General features: G+C 47.6%; 1 protein-coding gene across 2 annotated transcripts in view; it reads right to left on the bottom strand.

The window, feature by feature from the left end:
* ampd2a (adenosine monophosphate deaminase 2a) overlaps nt 1-20000 on the bottom strand; it is a 74444-nt gene that overhangs the window by 29654 nt on the left and 24790 nt on the right. The gene's annotated exons all lie outside the window — the stretch shown is intronic.

The raw sequence follows: 20000 nt of genomic DNA, 5'->3' as shown, positions 1-20000 counted from the left end.
ACTGTGGGAGTGAACACACACACTCGCACAGACACACACAGACACACACACACACACACACACACACACACACACACACACACACACACATTTGCACACACGCACACACACAGTTCCATCACTCATGCCGAACACAGCTAGCCATACGCAGGGTGCTATGTGCCCCCAGTAACACAGATCTGGTTCAGTATCCTAGTTCAGGAGCACCTGCTCCCATACATTCCCTCCCTGCACCCACACACCCAGACACTCTCCTCCAATTCGCCTTATGCACCTCAGCTGCCATATTGGTCAGTCTGACGTAATGAGGGGTGCGGATGCGGAATTGCCCGTTGCCTTCAATGTTAAAAGTTCACTGTAAAAACACCACTTCAAGAACCAAAATAGTCAAAATCAGCGTTTTGAAATACATCGTTGTGAATGCAGCTGACGGCTAACTATGGCTCATTCATCTCAATGTATTTCCAAACGCGAAAACAACGGCAGTGAAAAACAATCAGAGTCTGGTAATGATGAGTTTGTAACCTCGATAGTGTATTCAGCCTGTTATTTTGACTATTTTGGTTCTTGAAGTGGTGTTTTTACAGCGAACTTTTAACATTGAAGTCAACGGGCACGCATCCGCACCCCAGACTGACCAATATGGCTGTCAGGTGAAGAAGGCAAATGGTCCGAGCAGTGGCGATTGCTCCTATAAGCCAGGGTAAGCCTGGTTTACCCATACAAATCCCCCCAAAACTTGATTTTTGCACCTTCTTTCAGTGAAAGAAAGCACGCAAATCGACTTTCATACCGTTTTTGACTTAAAGCTACATGAGATATCTTGGCACTTTGGCGGCCCCTCTGGTCGTGATAAAATCGGCACTACGTTTTAAGAACCACACTTCCCACACTTCCCCACTCACTCGCTGTAATGATGGGAAAAAAATATGATAACAAACGTGCGTGGAGCAGACTGGATTAGGAGATTGTAGCTACTTCAATGAACTTTCTGGAAGGATGACTTCAATGCAGGTAAATATTTTATGTGCATGTAGATAAATTCGCGGGGTGAAGTGTTTGTTGTCTTCCTGATATCGTGACACGCAAAACGCGTCACTTCCGCTTCCACCACAAGATTTCCCGCCAGTGTACACCAACATTCTAAAATAATAAATTCACAGGGTCTCATGCAGTCTCATGTCATGAAAACGATTTTGGGGCTCTTGCTATGGCCAATAAACTAATAGCAAGTAAGGGTGAATATTGAACTATAAAAAAGTTATCTCATTGAGCTTTAAATGCGTCTTGTATTCTGCCATATCGTTTCATTTTCATCCTTGTTTAACGTTTTGCTAGTGCTCCGTCGCCCCCTACAGTCCTCATGAAAATACAGTCCATGTTACGGTCCGTTGACAACGGTCTTACTAGCTCGTCATTCACTTAACATTGTAGGCCAGATAAAAGGATTCTGGCTCACGGAAATCAAGACCAAATGAAAAATCAACCAATCAAATTAGCCCACACATACAAAACCGTGAAAAATGTTGTGATGCAGTCGAGATGTAACCTAATCTGTAATTTGTCAAAATGCTTAAAAGTGGGCGAAGGGTAAACCAGCTCTCGGAGTGCTTACATTGGAATTCCCATTGACATTTTAACATTGGGATGGTTTATCCAATCAAAACTTGCCATGACTGTCCCGTCATTCACATCACCTGTCAATCACGTTACCCACTTTAGCCATCTAGCTACTGGCAGCATCAATGGAATTGGAATGGAACAGAACATGGAAAACAGAGATCTTGAGTGTTCAAAGTTGATTTCACAAAGCTACGTTTTGAGCAGCAGCTCAAAATAAAACAAGATGGGGGACCTACAACGTAACTGGAGAGGATCAGACGAAAACAGAGAATTGGAGGAGGTAAGTGCAATCGTGTAGCCTACTGTAATGTGAAGCAGCTGACTGGTCCTAGCTAGTTATCAATAGCATTATGTATTGTAACTAACGGTAGCTGGCTGGTCATAGCTAAATAGATATATTACTGTAGCCAATATAAGCTATTACAAACCTATGAGACACTTATTTTGTATGTATACAATACACTGTATATTGTGAGGGGGGGCAGGCGCTGTACATGTGTTGCTGTGAATGTATTGTGAATGTTTTGTTCTATTTATGTATTTTATGTGTATGTTGCTGTTACGCCACAACCCTTGTATGCCCAAGACAAATCTCTCCCTTGGGAGACAAATACATTCTTCTAATCTAATTCTAATTCTAATATAATCTAGTATGTTGTAGCTGTCTAGTAGGTAGCCTGTGACTACTTTAACGAATAGCTAGCTAAATAAATCCTACATGTTCATATAATTTACTCTCTTATGCCACTGGGTGCTCTTAAGAGTTGTTGTGTGCGCTTTGGCAGGTGGAATCAGCAGCACAGGACTCTATCAGTGAAATCAGCAGCACAGGACTCTATCAGTGGAATCAGCGGTACAGGACTATCAGTGGAATCAGCGGTACAGGACTCTATCAGTGGAATCAGCGGTACAGGACTCTATCAGTGGAATCAGCGGTACAGTATCACTCTCTCCGTCCTCAGAGGTCTGCAGCCTGGGAGTGATCCTCCACTCCACTCACCGACTCTGTCGCAGAGAAACTCATCCACCCATTCATATCATCACGCCTGGACTATTGCAACGGGGTCCGATTCAGGGTTCCCAACAAAACTCTGGATAGGTTGCAGTATGTCCATGTCCCTTATTGGACAGTGAAAACATACACACAGGACTTGTTTGGACGAGAGACAGGGGGACACAATTGCCTGACAAAGTATATAGGAGGATGTCACTACTGTTTGACAGCTGAACCTGGGTGATGAACTATTAAAAGACTACTGCAGTCTATATGGGTTCACCTGATTTGAATTGTGACGGATACTGGTCATTCTCGGCGGGACTTGATTGCTGGGATGGTGGACTAATGAATCAGAGACAAGGCATTTGATTGCAAGTTTATTTGGGTGTACATACTCAAAATCATCGCAAGAACATTAACTTGTATGAACTAATTTTAATGGGCATGTATGAATCAGCACGATTTGGATTAACAATTTTAACTTGCAAAACAGCATTGGAAGCCAAGGGCGTCTACTTATCCAAAATGAAGTGGATTAAACAAGTTTGGGTTACGTTATAAGGTAGGTCTTTTGTGATTAATTACCAGTTGTTATGGCTGTATGTTTTGCTTTGTTTTCGAGCGGTGGGCTAATAGGCCTAGTAGCCTAGTAGGCTAGTAGTAGCCTAAACACTGATTAGTGAAGTAGGGGAGTAGGCGATTGAGTGCTGTGCCCTAAGGGGGTGTATTGTATCGTCCTGTCATTCCTCTTTGTGGTGCTTGGCCATTGTTGCCATATAATGGCTCTGTAGCTTATTTTGTGTGTCCCTAAAAGCTTGGTTGTTTCGGCCTAAATATTGCCCTCTTATTCGCTCGCTCTCAAATTATTGGCGTTTGTTGACGTGTTAAAAAACATCAGTAGCCTAGGCTACTGTAGTTTTCCTGGATGTTTTTTTTACATACAGTATGAAAATGCCACTGCTCAGCGCCCTTCTGGTGCTGTGAAACCTCCCATCAGGGCATGCTTTGAAAGCGCACCACCCAAAAAAATAGTGCGTGCTGTGCGAGCGTGCATCGTTGGTCCTGGCTGACCCGGTTCTGACCCACCAGATGCCACTGGGTCCGAGACGGATACAAAGACACCCCTAGTCCCAGAGGAGGTATAAACATACCATACGTAACACACGCTAACCTGCAGGGTTCCAGCTCCTACTGACTGGCGTTTACCGAGAACAGCAGCCCACACTGAGGCTTTTCATAATGAACAGAGCCACAAGCATTCGGCCATCATTACGTCACAGCTTATCTACTGTAATAACAGCTAATCTACTGTAATAACAGCTAATCTACTATAATAACAGCTAATCTACTGTCATAACAGCTAATCTACAGTACTGTAGTAACCGCTTATCTACTGTAATAACAGCTCATCTACTGCAATAACCACTGTGAGAAGACAACAATCTCAGACCAGTTACTGTGTATGCATACGTACACTGACGCACACACACACACACACACGCACACGCACACAGACAGACAGACACACAATCACACACACACACACACACACACACCTCCCATGCCACAAGCCAAAGGAAACCACTTAAGCAGTGTTGCTCTTCATCAGAACATGACAGGTCTCCACTGCTCGTCTTAATGCAATATCATCATGAGACACAAATAGGCCTGGCTGTGGTGAGTGGTAACTATCTGTCTCTCCCTCTCTCTCTCTCTCTCTCTCTCTCTCTCTCCTCATCTTTCTCCCTCTTTCTCTCTTCCCCCCCTCTCTCTCTGCCTCTCTCTCCTGCTCTGCCTTTCTCTCCCCCTCTCTCTCTCCCGTCACTCTCCCTGTTTTGCTCTCTCTCTCCGTCTCTCTCTGCCTTTCTCTCCCACTCTTTCTCTATCCCCCTCCCTCTCTCTCTCTACTCCCCCCCACCCTCTCTCTCTCTCTTTCTCTCTAGTTCATTATAGATGGAGTTAGTTTCTGGCTGACGCCTCTATCTCTGCTCTGCAGACCTCAGAGATACTGACCACTCTGACAGATTTAATAGGCAGAGACTCCAAATATAGACGACAGGGAACTGTTTAATGTGCTTTTAGAAAGCACTCTATCTTGTTAAGATTTGAACATGTAGTTACTCTAAGTGCCGGGCTGTCATGGTGGATGGATGGTCAGGCTGGACGGCCTGGATCAGGTCCTTTTCTGGAGAAGTCACAGATGCTTATGACAGCACTGAGCATGCATCAGGGAGGCGTGGGTAAAGTCTCCAAACATGTTCACTCATTCCTGACTGGTGTACAGTACGTTTCACTCTTGGAACCTCACCACCTCACCCCTAAGTTGAAACGGACAGACGTGCATACATACAAAGCGCGCGCGCACACACACGTGCACACACACACACGCACACACACACACACACACACACACACACACACACACACACCTGTATTTGACAGACAGTGGCGTCCCCCACTCTGGCTTGCTGGGAACAGATGACCACACACAGTCACATAAGAGCTGCTTGACAGCACTCTGTCCCAACGTCGCCCACTTCACCTGAGCTGGAAACAACTCAGAGTACCAACAGAATATTAAATCAGCTACACCTGGTACAAAGCAATGGTTAGACACACAGACAAGTCTCACAATGAAAAGTGCTTTAGAAATAATAATAATAATAACTAGAAAGTACATTTCCTGGAGAAAATGTGAGGTGGGCTAGCTGCTGCAGCTGTATGTAACAGCTACTGCTAGAACTACTACGGACCGGGCAATCTCCATGCACCCACCGGCGAAGACCGTGCGTCTCTAGCCCACTCAGGGGCTGAATTGTGGGGTCTGTGGCGTGGTGGCGAGACTTCAGGTCAGAGTTGGTCGGGGACAGGGTACCCCTCTCCGGGCCACCTACCTGCCCGCACTGGTGAAGACCATGTGTCTCTAGCCCACTCAGGGGCTGAGTTGTGGGGCCCGTGGCGTAGATAGTGGTGTGGTGGTGAGACTCCGCCCCCCCAGGTCAGAGCCAGTCAGGGACAGTGTACCCCTCTCCGGGCCTCCTACCTGACTCCACCGGTGAACACCGTGTGTCTCTAGCCCACTCAGGGGCTAAGTTGTGGGGCCCGTGGCGTGGATAGTGGCGTGCTGGTTAGGCTCCGCCCCCTTGGGTCACAGCTAGTCGGGGACAGTACAGTGACCTCCGGGCAATTTCCATGCATCCACCATCGAAGACTGTGTGTCTCTAGCCCACTCAGGGGCTGAAAAGTGGGTTCTGTGGCGTGAATAGTGGCGTGTTGGCGAGGCTCCGCCCCTTTTGGTCATAGCCAGTCAGGGACGGTGTACTCCTCTCCGGGCTACCCACCGGCCCCCACCAGTGAAGATCATATGCCTCTATTCCACTTTGGCTGAGTTCTGTGCTACCACATTAGTTATAAAAGGGTGACTGTACCTTTAAGAGAGGCTGCACATGCACACAAATTCAAAAAAAGCAACAGCTGCCACCACTCTAATCCCAACTGACATTCTGATCCTAGACATGGTCCGATTCAGACAGCTCTATCATGAAAACTATAAGTGTTACAGCTTATATCTTGATACCATAGGAATCCTGAGAGCTTGCAGAACATTTCTATGTATAATATGTCCGTATAGCTTAAACACTGTAGGCATGGTGACAAGTTAGAAAAAGGGTAAAAATGCACAATTAGCAGCTCAAATATGTTTCAATGGGGAGCGCAGTTGCCGAACAAATCATACCGAACATACCTCAAAAACGGTAAATCACACAGCTTAGATACTTACATTGTACGAATCAGCACAGTTGTGTGAACATTTTGATATATAATATGTGTATGAGCTGTTAAAACTGTATGAATAGCAACAAGTTAGAAAAAGGGTAAAAGTACAAAATGAACAGCTCAAAAGTTAGAGTGCGTTGCCATACGTGTCAATGAGGAGCCCAGTTGCTGAACAATAAGTCGTACAGTGAAAACTGTAAGTCACAAAGCTTAGATACTTACATTTCTACCACAAAGTATGAAGAAGTTATAAAGGAGACAAACAATGGGGAGAATAATAAGAAAGAAAGAAATAGTGGGAATATCACAAGTTGGGCTAGCTTCTACAAGCTAGCCCACCTAATAATAATAATAATAATAATAATAATATTTTGTTAGATCAGTCTAAAGCCAGGTTCAGCCAAGATCTTAGCTCTTTAGCAGTTTCAGAACAGAACGTTTGGAATCTTCCAAGACTCCACAGTTTCAGAACAGGGAGACGTTCTAGAACCACAAATGTTCTAAAACCACTGAAAACAGCCTGGGCTGTCACAGGAGAACCCGTCAGGAACAAGCAGTGAAGGGCCTGAATCAGGTCTGCTGTTTAGAAGGGCTGAGCTCATCCTCCTGTGTAACTTGGGCCGTTAGGCTCAGTCTGGTGGGCATCATTAGTCTGCCATCCGCTGCCCTGCCTGTGTCTTCAGGACGAGACGGGGACACAGGACGCTAGGGCTGGTCAACACGCTCTGACAGGGAGTAGGACTGGTCAACACGCTCTGACAGGGAGTAGGACTGGTCAACACGCTCTGACAGGGAGTAGGACTGGTCAACACGCTCTGACAGGGAGTAGGACTGGTCAACACGCTCTGACAGGGAGAACTATGCATGAAAAGTGGGGGTTTTGTCAGTAAGCAGCACTGTGAATTGTCGTGGAAGTTCTTCCGATGCAATTCCAGACAGACAGAGCTGCCAACCAATCACGAGTGCTTTTTCTTTTGAGAAGGCTCCATTGTTCAAGCCAGGTGGTTCTGCTGTTCAGATGCTATTAGAGGTGTTCAATACTCTGCAGGAGGTTGAGGTGGAGGAGTGGTATGATCGACAGTTTACAGCCAAGTTAACAGGCTGTAGAACAGCTGTTAACCGCCGGGAATTAGAGGTTTGCATGAAGTTTACATGCATTCACAGGGTTGAAAATCCAACTTTTCATCCAGTGGTAGGGCTGGTCAATATGCTCTGACAGGGAGCAGGACTGGTCAACATGCTCTGACAGGGAGCGCGTCAGAACGGACCGTATGTGCACCATCATGGGGCTTCATTCGATGTTATTCATACAGTATGACTGGGTTACCCTGGCAATTACACATGTAAGCACTGGAGTGAGGACAGGCACACACACACACAATCACACACACAGGCACATGTACAGAGATATAGACCAGCCTAGTACAAACAGACCCCCCCCCACACACACACACACACACACATAACACACACACAGGCCAGCCTATATACAAACAGCCACCCCCCCCCTCCACATACACACACACAGGCCAGCCTATACAAACAGACCCCCCCCCCCCCCACCCACCCACCAAACAAACAAACAGACTCCATCATGGGCCCAGTATAGCCTTCACCTAATCCCCCGGCCTCTCCACAACAGACGCCTCCTAAGCCGGCGTCCTCGGCCCAGTTTAGCCGCGGTGACATCATCTGCGTCCAGGAGCGTGTTCGGCCCCGCCCCCTCCTCCGCGCCAGGCCCAGTAAACACTGAGAATAAACCACAGTTTAGTGCAGACCGCTGCCGCCTACAACGGGGGTCATCTATAAACCAACCACAGGGGGGAGAGCGAGCAGACAGGTGAGCAGCTGGAGAGCACAGACCGGGCGGCAGACCACAAAACTCAATTTTTGTCTGACCGGCCAAAAATAATAAATTGCTTTTTACTATTATTATTATTATTATTATTAGTTAGTGTGTCATCTTGGTCTCATATGCGATCCTCAATCAATTGCAGTGTGCATATAGTAGTAGTAGCTACTGTAACATTATCTGTACTAGCAGGGTCCAAAACTAACTTTTTGGTTTACCAAAAAGAAAAAGAAAAGAAAAATGACCAGCCAGCCAAATGTTTTACCAGCCATTGGCTGGTAAATAGAGTTGATTTTGACCACTGCCAGACATGTGGAGAGGAGACCAGATTATTCATCTCTAGGGCTGGGACGCTCCCCCTAGACTCCCCTGGCCTGAGACAGGATGATCTGCTGTCATTCAGCGCTCAGCACAGCGGACATCCTCTGATGTCCCGCAGATCCCGTGGGCGCTATGACAACTGAGCGTAACCCATAGTAACCGCGTAGATATAGCCCAGACAGAGACCAGCGAACAAATCAAATCACAGCACTTTCTTTGTGAATGAAGATGAATGTGTGTCAGGAGGGTTGGCAGCTTGTTTCTATTACGAGCACGCCCACCCGGACACAGGAGGACGCAGCTACAGGCCTGGACTGACCCAGTTCACAACAGCTTTCTGGAGCAACATGCTATCTATGCTATCTAGCAACATGCTATCTACTGTATGCTATCTAGCAACATGCTATCTATGCAACATGCTATCTATGCTATCTAGCATGCTATCTATGCAGTATGCAACATGCCATCTATGCTAGCTATCTAGCAACATGCTATCTATGCCATTCTTGGTTGACAGGTTGGCAAGGCAGATTAGCCTGCAGCATGTCCTGGAAGCTGTTTGTTGAGAAAGTGTGTGTGTGGGAGAGAGGGAGGGAGGGAGAGAGAGAGAGAGAGAGAGAGAGAGAGAGAGAGAGCACATGCATGTGTGTGAGCATGCAACCAAGGTTGAGAGAGAGAATTGAGCTAATATTCTTAGCCATGATATTTTCCAACCCCATGCAGGGCAATAGCAAAGCAATCACTTTCAGTTATCCCATCATCACCGCCAATATCATCATCATCATCACCACTGCCATCATCATCATCACCATCATCATCATCTCAACTCCCTTCCATTCCTCCTCTCCAACCCAGAACCATCCGTAGCAGACAGACAGACGGACAGAGCCCTGCCATTACATTACATCACAGTCATTTAGCAGACGCCTTTATCCAAAGCGACTTACAGTACAATAATTGCATTTAACATAGGAGGTATGTGTACTACTACTCACCAGAACTCACAAGTGCATCTCCTTTCTAAACAAGTGACTAAGAGCATAATCTAGCGCTAAAGCCAAAGTGCAAAAGTAGCACAATATAAATACAACAGGTGCTTAAGAGGTGGATCTCTCTCTGTGGAGACGTCTCCCAGTTTCTCCGTGTCTGGAGAGGTCTCAGGGTGTCCCGGAACAGGTGACATGTCTCTAACACCATGATGATGATGATGACATCATCCCAGAGGTGACCTAGATACCGTGTCCAGAGCCCAGAGGAAGGTCAGGGTGAAGGGGCGCTGTGTCGTGTCGTGGTGTGTGTGTCCATATCGTTTACAGCGTCAGTGTTAAAGTGAGGCAACTGTTGCTCCTCCCTTGTTCTACACTCTCACACACACACACACACACACACACACACACACACACACACACACACACACACACACACACACACACACACACACACACACACACACACACACACACACACACACACAAACACACACCAACCATTCCTTAGCAACTGTGGATAAGAATAAATCTGTACTTTGAACCCAGTTTCTCTCAGAAACGTTATAAGACCTGATATTTGTCAATTCTCAGCTGCAGTTTCTCAACAGTAAACATGGATGGTTGGGCCGTGCTGTCTGTGATGACCCCCAGGGTCAGGGGCAGACCAGACCACCACAGCCTGCTCCTCCACCTCTCTCTCTGGGTACCACAGTCTGTGCGCGTCCTCGGAGGCTTTGTTCAGGTGAAACTGTGTTCAGGTAGAACACAGCAGTGATGAACAGCTGAATGTGTGCCACTGTTCATGCTCTGGATTCTGCACACGCCGCCCACACTGTCACACATTCCCTCCACACACACACACACTCACTCACTCACTCACTCACATGCACGCACGCACGCACGCACGCACAAACACACACAAACACAGACACACACACACACACACACACACACACACAGCACATCTAAGAGTGTTTGCTTTGTCACAGACAGACCTCTCCATAGTACTCAGGACTGTAAATATTGTAAGTCACTTTGGATAACAGCGTCTGCTAAATGACTGACTGTAATGTTGTGTGATAATAATGTCTCTATAATTAACATTTCTGGTAAGCAGTGCTCATCAAGTACAGGGAGACAAGACACGAGTCTAGGCTCAGGCCGTCATTATGCACGGGATGCCTGGCTCACTGTGGATCTAAAGTTCTACTAAAACCACTCAAATGTCCGTGTGGATGTGTAGCAGAATGAAGCTGTGCGGTCCAGAGCCATGGGACTGACTGTCTTCAACAGGGACCTTTTCTCCCTGGAAATACCTGTTTGTCCAAAGACAACAAGATACGGTTTGTTCTCAGCGATGCTGACGGGATGTGTGTGTGTACGGTGACATGGCTGAGACGCTGATGGGATGTGTGTGTGTGTGTGTGTGTGTGTGTGTGTGTACGTACACTCTGTCATGGTGCTTAATGCACTGCAACAACCATCTCATCCCAACACAGGATGCTGCTCCCCTCCATTCTGCAGCTGGGAGACCACAGAGGGACTGGCAATAGACCGGTCCAGTCTGGGACAATTCCACTAACGATACTAGCGGTAGACTGGTCCGGTCCCCCTCCACTAGGGATACTAGCGATAGACTGGTCCAGTCCCCCTCCACTAAGGATACTAGCGATAGACTGGTCCAGTCCCCCTCCACTAAGGATACTAGCGATAGACTGGTCCAGTCCCCCTCCACTAAGGATACTAGTGATAGACCGGTCCAGTCCCCCTCCACTAAGGATACTAGTGATAGACCAGTCCAGTCCCCCTCCACTAAGGATACTAGTGATAGACCGGTCCAGTCCCCCTCCACTAAGGATACTAGTGATAGACCGGTCCAGTCCCCCTCCACTAAGGATACTAGTGATAGACCGGTCCAGTCCGGGTCACAGAGCTGTGAAACAGAGACACACAGGCGGGACCAGTGACAGCTATGATGCAGCAATCGCCTCCACACACAACACCCCCCCCCCCCCCCCCCCCACACACACACCCCAATTACCTTCTTTCACTACCTCCCCAGAGATGATGTCAGCAATGGACGCTTCCTGCAATATCAGCGTGTTCCCAGCGCACGCATGTGTCCCAGATGCACCAGTACCTCAGCTACAGTTACCATGAAAAGTAGACATCGATGATACTCTCTACACACAGTTAAACAGCTCACACACACACACACACACACACACCCACACACACACACACACACACACACACACAGCCTCCACCGGCGAGAGCTTGTTAAACAGCTCACGGATGCAAGCACACACACACACAAACATTTATCTGGGGAAAAATCGTCTCTCAAAAAGAGAAGGCAAGCGTGGGTCTGGCGGTGCTGGGTCAGTACTACCTCTCTCCCTGTCGGGCGGTGCTGGGTCAGTACTACCTCTCTCCCTGTCTGGTGGTGCTGGGTCAGTACTACCTCTCTCCCTGTCTGGTGGTGCTGGGTCAGTACTACCTCTCTCCCTGTCTGGTGGTGCTGGGTCAGTACTACCTCTCTCCCTGTCGGGCGGTACTGGGTCAGTACTACCTCTCTCCCTGTCGGGCGGTGCTGGGTCAGTACTACCTCTCTCCCTGTCGGGCGGTGCTGGGTCAGTACTACCTCTCTCCCTGTCGGGCGGTGCTGGGTCAGTACTACCTCTCTCCCTGTCTGGTGGTGCTGGGTCAGTACTACCTCTCTCCCTGTCGGGCAGTGCTGGGTCAGTACTACCTCTCTCCCTGTCTGGTGGTGCTGGGTCAGTACTACCTCTCTCCCTGTCGGGCGGTGCTGGGTCAGTACTACCTCTCTCCCTGTCTGGTGGTGCTGGGTCAGTACTACCTCTCTCCCTGTCGGGCGGTGCTGGGTCAGTACTACCTCTCTCCCTGTCCGGCGGTGGCGGCGGTCTACGCTGCTCCTGCGGGATGCTGAGACGGGAGGCTGGGTCCGGGACGCCGCTACGCTCTCTTCTGCTCAACGCTGGCGCGGACGCAGACGAGTGACTATTCCTAATGACGACAATGGCAGCGCCGGGATTCTATTCCTGTGTTGTTGTTTCTCTCTCTCTCTCTCTGTTCTGTTTCTTTTCCTTCTTCTTCCTCTTCTTCTCTAGCGGGACTGTTTTCCCCCTCAGCTTGGCCTCTCTCTCTCTCTCTCTCTCTCTCTCTCTCTCTGCCAGTGTTTCTCTGCAGCTTCCTGGATTGGTGGGCCGGCTCTCTGTCGGTACACAGGCAGCGCAGGCTACTGGCTTGGCTGTTTAAATACCTCCCCTGCTGGAGTGTACCACGTGGAGGACAGGACGGGGGAGGGGGGGGGGCGGGCTGCGCCACTTCACACAGCTCTAAGCTACTGCGCTGCTGGGATGGAGGAGGCCGGGTCTCTCTCTCCCTCTCTCCACTCCCCCCTCTCTCTCTCTCCTCCTCCTCCTCTATCTCCCTCCCCCTCCTCATGACTGCACTAGTGTGTGCTGTGTGTGTGTGTGTGTGTGACGTAGCCTGAAGGATGGGAATTCAGTGTGTGTGTGTGTGTGTGTGAGAGAGAGAGAGAGAGAGAGAGAGAGAGAGAGAGAGAGAGAGAGAGAGAGAGAGAGAGACAGGGGGGTGTACGTTCTTCCTTCCTCCCTCACATGACTGCTGCTGTTCTGTCAGAGGACAGTGTCTGGCTGCTTCATGGTGAGTCGGCCCCCCTGGGACTCTCCTCCTCTCCCTCTCTCCTCCTCTCCCTCTCTCCTCCCCTCCCTCTCTCCTCCTCTCCCTCTCTCCTCCCCTCCCTCTCTCCTCCCCTCCCTCTCTCCTCTCCCTCTCTCCTCCCTCTCTCCTCTCCCTCTCTCCTCCCCTCCCTCTCTCCTACTCTCCCTCTCTCCTCCCCTCCCTCTCTCCTCCTCCTCTCTCCTCTGCACCAAGTCTATTCTCTTTCCTTCCAAGACAGGCAGAGAGAGAGAGAGAGAGAGAGAGGGATACAGAGAGAGAGAGGCATAGAGAGACAGAGAGAGGGAGAGAGAGAGAGAGAGCGAGAGAGAGAGAAAGAGAGAGAGAGAGAGGCAGGGAGTCTAATTTGACTTCCTGAGTTTGTGGAGTAAATGACTATAGGACAATAGGTCAGACATACGTGCGCAAACACACACACACTCAGGAGACCAGCACGAAGTGTTGCCAATGTGTGTCGCTATATTTAGTGACCCCACCTGGCGACTTAAATTCCAAAAGTGACAAGCGACAAATCTAGCATCTTTTTCTGATCCGTGGAAATTGTAATGTTACGAATGCATTTAGCAACAAAAATTATATCACAAAGCAGTAAGTGGGGGTGAAAACAATCGATTCATATAAAAATTACGATTCTATTTTCAATCGATTTACAAATTCACATTTTTTGTGTGTGCGTGGCTGTAAGCTAGCGCACTGCGCACCTAGTGTAACGTGTCACTCCCTCCCTCCCTCCCTCCATTGAATGTTGACCTGCATTTCTCTGTTGGCACCACAAGAGGCAGTAGTCCCAGCACACCAAAATAAATAAGGACACCAAAATAACAGGAGCATTTTGGATTACTAGTGGACCGCTGTCCCTGACGCTAATAATCCACCAGAAGTCCGCTTGCCATTCGATGTGCAAATGAACCCACCAGTGGATTCGGCTGGAGGTCCGCCAGCTTGTCCATCGGGGACCCGCTGTAGGTCCGCTAGCCTTGTGTTATCTGGATTTATCCCCTACCTTTGTCCAGAAACAGAAGTTGAACCAATTTCAGCAAAATAGCTAACGTTACAGGAATCATCAGTGTAACTGCTTTAGCCACTGACCACTACCATTAATGTTATGGAAGCTGCTGCTAGTTGTTGTGAGCTCATGAGCTAACTGGCAATCCCGCTGTTATTGTGCTGGATTAGCATTGGAAGCATTGGAACTGATGTGTCCAGGAGACAAGACCTATCTTAATTTATCAGAAATTATTTCATGTCATTTCAATTCACAGCTATTTCAGTGGCATGACTAGCTTCCGTCCTACCAGTCCAGAATAGAAACAGAACAGAAACAAGCCAGCCACACACATAAGCCAGGCTGGACCTGGCCTGGTTTCATTATTATTAGGGGTCAAGCACTGAAGGTGTGTAGAACCATATTGTAATTGTTGGTTTTCTTATTATTTTCCTTGACGCTCTTGAATAAGTCCTCAACCAAAATTGCTGTAACTCGGCATGTCGCAACTACAGACCATGAGTAACTATGCCACAAAGACTCACCATGATTCACCCATAGGTGGCGCTATAATAAGCAGTGTACAATGCTGCCATGTCCGCCCCGATTGACGAAATGTATGAAACTTGGTAGACGTACATCATTCCTCATGAGGAACAATTTTGTAATTTGGACCCATGATCTCCGCCATGATGGATTTGGCTGCAAGTTGAAAATTTGGCAAAACCTACAAAATAGTTTTTTCTCATAAACCGTAAGTCCGATCGGTCTCAAATTTCACAGGTATGTTTAGAGTGCATGTCTCCCTATAGGGTGTTAACAGCTAAGAAATCCAATCCAAGATGGCAGAGAAACTGGTATTCAAAAATTATATGTTAAAAAAATTGGGCCACAAAGTTCAAGTGTTTATAATTTTGTACAACAATAATCTAGGGAGATTAAACTCACTGGATACGAAGAAGGTACTATCATGTTGCACCACGTCAAAGCATTTGCAGATTCTACCATAGGTGGCGCTACAGTCAACAAATAAACGGAAAACCCAAATTTCAAAGTGCTGGCATTTCCACGCCGTTAGATAAAATGTATAAAACCTTGTAGACTTACATCATTGCTCATGTGGAACAAATTTGCCTCAAATACCCAGTCTCCGCAATGATGGATTTGTCAGCATGTTGAAAATTTGGCAAAACCTACAGAAAGTTTCTTCTCATAAATCGTAGGTCTGATCAGTCTGAAATTGCACATGTACATGTCAGGTGCATGTCTTCATATAGGGTGTTAAAAGCTAAGAGATCAAATCCAAGATGTCGAAGACCGTGGCTGCTGGTATAACATTATGGTAAATGTGTGACACAATTTGATGGATTAAAAGAAGACAGTGACAGGGTAGATAGGGCTGTTGTCATACCTTACTGTTAAATCCAGCCAGAACCAGCTACAAATGTTAGCTGGTCATTAACTGGTCCAACCAGAATAAAGTTTACACTTACATACTGTGAGCATTATCCATGCTGCAGGGATGAGGGGGTGAAGCAGGAGTCAGCAGGGCAGACTTTATGACAACTTGATGTGATCATGTTAAAAGCACGGCTGTACACATAGTTTTACGTAAGTTTTATGTGAATTGAGCAAAGATTGTTTTTAACTGAGATATGACCTCTCTGTCCCAAACTTCCTGTTTGGGTTTGCATTTTATTTGGCTGTGATAGATGAATGTCAAAAATGCTTCATAGAGCTATTACAGCAAATGTGCTGTAATAGTATGGCCTGTTGATGGGCTCGTTGCTGTGGTCATTTGTTGCTGCGTGTGCTCATTGCAGTGTGGTCGTTGCAGCGTGGTCACTTGAAGCTTGACCCCATATAGCTGCTTGTGCCTTTAATAATAATAATACTTATTATTATTATTATTATTATTATTATTACTACTATTGTTATTATTATTCTTTTTTTTTTTTTTATATGTTTTTTATTGTTCCATACATTTATTTTGAGATTTGATCCTGTTTTCAAACAATGTTGTGCTTGGGATGTATTTCAGTGTTTCCCCTACCATTACAGGCCCCCTGTATTTAATGGGTTACTGTATATAATGGGTTACTGCAGTCAAATGGTTGATTGATTGATTGATTTACTTTATTAGACACATTTTTAAAAAGAGTTACAGAGGTAAAGTGCATTTAAAAAAAAAAAAAAAAAAATGTCAAGGATAACATAAAAAACCTACTGCTTATTTCCATTATGGTCCTTGTTGGTAAAGGGTGTGGACAAAAATTTAGTTCAATACAGTTCACTAGCAACACATATTTAGGACAACATACATATACAACAACTATAACCTTAAAGGAGTAGTAAAGGGAAAATGCATGTTTAGCCCTGTTTTAAGGTTACTTATGATAATATACAATGGTTCAGATCAAAACATTGACAAAACTAGCACTTTTGAGGAAGTCTGATAATTGCTCTACCACCGTTTTGGTCATACAATGGATGTGGGTGGGCACCTTGAAAAATCTTTCAAAAACATGTTAAACTCTCAATTTCAAATAAGCCAATGACGTCGTCCAGCCGACAGCTGCTTCGCTTGCAGGAGAGCTGTCAACGCTGTCGGCGGAGCCAACGCAGCTACACCGAGGCTACACCACCGCTACACCGGGGCTACACCACCGCTACACCGGGGCTACACCACCGCTACACCGCAGCTACACTGGGGCTACACCACCGCTACACCACAGCTACACCACAGCTACACCGGGGCTAAACCACCGCTACACCACCGCTACACCACCGCTACACCACCGCTACACCACCGCTACACCGGGGCTACACCACCACTACACCGGCCTACACCACCGCTACACTGCAGCTACACCACCGCTACACCGGGGATACACCACCGCTACACCGGGGCTACACCACTGCTACACCGGGCTACACCACCGCTACACCGGGGCTACACCACCGCTACACAGGGGCTACACCACCGCTACACCGGGGCTACACCACCGCTACACCGGGCTACACCACCGCTACACCGGGGCTACACCACCGCTACACCGTAGCTACACCACCGCTACACCGCAGCTACACCGGGGCTACACCACCGCTACACCACCGCTACACCGGGGCTACACCACCGCTACACCGCAGCTACACCGCAGCTACACCACCGCTACACAGGGGCTACACCACCGCTACACAGGGGCTACACCACAGCTACACCCGGGCTACACCACCGCTACACCCGGGCTACACCACCGCTACACAGGGGCTACACCACAGCTACACCGGGGCTAGTTAGACCTGTTCAACCTGAACACAGACCTGTCTTCCTGACTGAGGAGAGGCTTTTCATGGTCCCTGCTAGACCTGAACACAGACCTGTCTTCCACCAGGCCAGAAAGAAAGCAGAGTCATGCTCTCCTGGAGTCAGATCCCTACAGAGGGCCTGAGTTTCCCAGACAAAATCTCAGCTTCGCAGGACACTGCCGTCTGCTCAACGAGTTACTGTGGGTGATGCAAATCTCCAGTCAACAGTTCAACGGTGCAATGTTAACACAGTACGGACTGACATTTCTGGGTGTTGAGCAATTCCTTTGGCAAACTTAATGGACTTGAAGTCCACACTTTCATTCTCTGTTCTACTAAGTAGAGGGTCCCTCCCACGCAGCCCTTTCATTTCTCCCCTCTGGAAAACCTGCCCCCAAAAGGGCCAGATGTTTCCCTGAGAGAGAGGAAAAAAGATTGAAAGAGAAAGTTGACCTAGATACCAGCACAATACACACACATACACACACACACACACACACACACCACATACATGTACCCTCAGAGAGAAACACACACACACATACTGTACACACCCAAGTCTTGCTCTTTCAGCTTTTCCCACGATGCACTGTCCTACCGCATGACAGTGATTGTGTCCTATTAGGATTGAGGGGGTGGAACGGACCCTAGGGCCACGCGGAGCCTCCTGGGGATCCCAGACTGTTTTTAAGACAGTTGACTAATGCTAGGCCTCAGCACAGAGGTTTGGAGACACAAGACAGACTGTGCCATGAATATAGCAGGTGTATGCCCATCAAGCATAACACATTGCCTTAAAAACAGTCAACATGTTGGAGCAACTCCATACGGTCAAAACACGGGACGCACCCAGCACAGCTGTGAACAGTGAACTATTTTGGCGTGAGAGTGAGAAAGCATTACATACTGTAATCACACAGAGCCTGCTGGAAGGCCAGAGAGCAGGAATGTGGCGCGCTCAGTCAGTGGAATGTAAATCTACGTTTTACTCATTGCTATCAACGTTATCTATATTTGTGTTTATTTTGTATTGTCATAGCCGTTCATTGTTTGCTTCAGCAATACTTGACATATTTTCGTGTCAGTCAATACAAATTGAATTGAAAGAGAGAGAGAGAAAGAGAGAGAGAGAAAGAAAGAGAGAGAGAGAGAGAGAGAGAGAGAGAGAGAGAGAGAGAGAGAGAAAGAGAGATCTGGGTCTTCTAGTCACTTATTGATGAGCCAGTAGGGACGGGTCAGAGATGAACAGTTATGCAGGGAGGGGAGGGGAGGGGGGGGGCTGTTGGCTGCCTGACAGAAACTCTTCTCTTTAGCAGATGAAGTATTCAGGCCTGTGGCTGCTTTCCAGGCATTGTCAGAGCATGAGGAGTTTCCAACCTTCAGATGCTGTTGGTTCAGTCTTTGGCCGAGTCTAGATGGATAACGTCTGTTCTCAGCAGGGGGCTGGAACACTGGGCTCAGAAGGCTCAGGAGGTAGAGCAAGTCGTCCAATGACCGCAGGGTTGGCGGTTCGAATCCCGGCTCCTCCTGTCCATATTTCAGATCTCTGAATCCCAAATTGCTCCCAATGAGCAGGCTGGCACCTTGCATGGCAGCCGATGCCATTGGTGTGTGAATGTGTGTGTGAATGGGTGAATGAGAGGCCATTGTAAAGAACTTTGGTTCTGAGTCACAAGTGAAGGATTCCCTGCTCTGGTTACACTCGCATCACCACGTTCTCCTCAGGGAGGAGCCTGGTTTCTATTCGCTTGGTTCTTGGTCTAGAGCCCGCTGGCGTCCTGTCACATGCTGAATCGAGGAGCCTAGTCTCCCCAGTTGCTACGAATTAAAATAAAACACAGACATACCAAACAAAGTAGTCTATTCCAGAAAAAGTTCTTGCTGCATCGCATCATAGGTTTATGGGTAGGCCTGTTTTTGGACTGGGGGATCACTATCCGCTTAGACCGGAAACCACAACTGCAAAGCCAATAGGCCCCAGGCTAGGTTCCACTAGCACTTTCTGTTCCTCCTGGCAGACAGAACAGGGGTGTATTCAAATTCAGAAAATATAGCAAATGTTCGTGAGCATTTGCACACTATTTGAAGCTTTGTTGTTAACTTTTTGTTCACTGGGAAGTTGTGCGAACGTATGCAAACGTAAGCAAAGGGTCTGAGAAGGTAGTTTGCGGTGAACCAAAATAGACGCTGGACTGAGGTAAATATAATTGTATGATTGAATGAGTGAATTGAATACCGAAGGCCCTTTTACTTCTTACTAATGTTAAATTAGATTGTACTACAGAGACTACATGCAAAATATATCATCCAGAAAATCATCGTTGATCACAGAAGGGCTCTCCATTCAAATGTAACCGTTCAAAGAAAACATGTTCGCCGAACATTCGCCTTTGTTGGCTGAATTTGACCACAGCCCAGACG

The sequence above is a fragment of the Borostomias antarcticus genome (assembly GCF_949987555.1).
Source record: "Borostomias antarcticus genome assembly, chromosome: 11".
Lineage (NCBI taxonomy): Eukaryota > Metazoa > Chordata > Actinopteri > Stomiiformes > Stomiidae > Borostomias > Borostomias antarcticus.
This window is presented reverse-complemented; position numbering and strand designations above follow the sequence as displayed.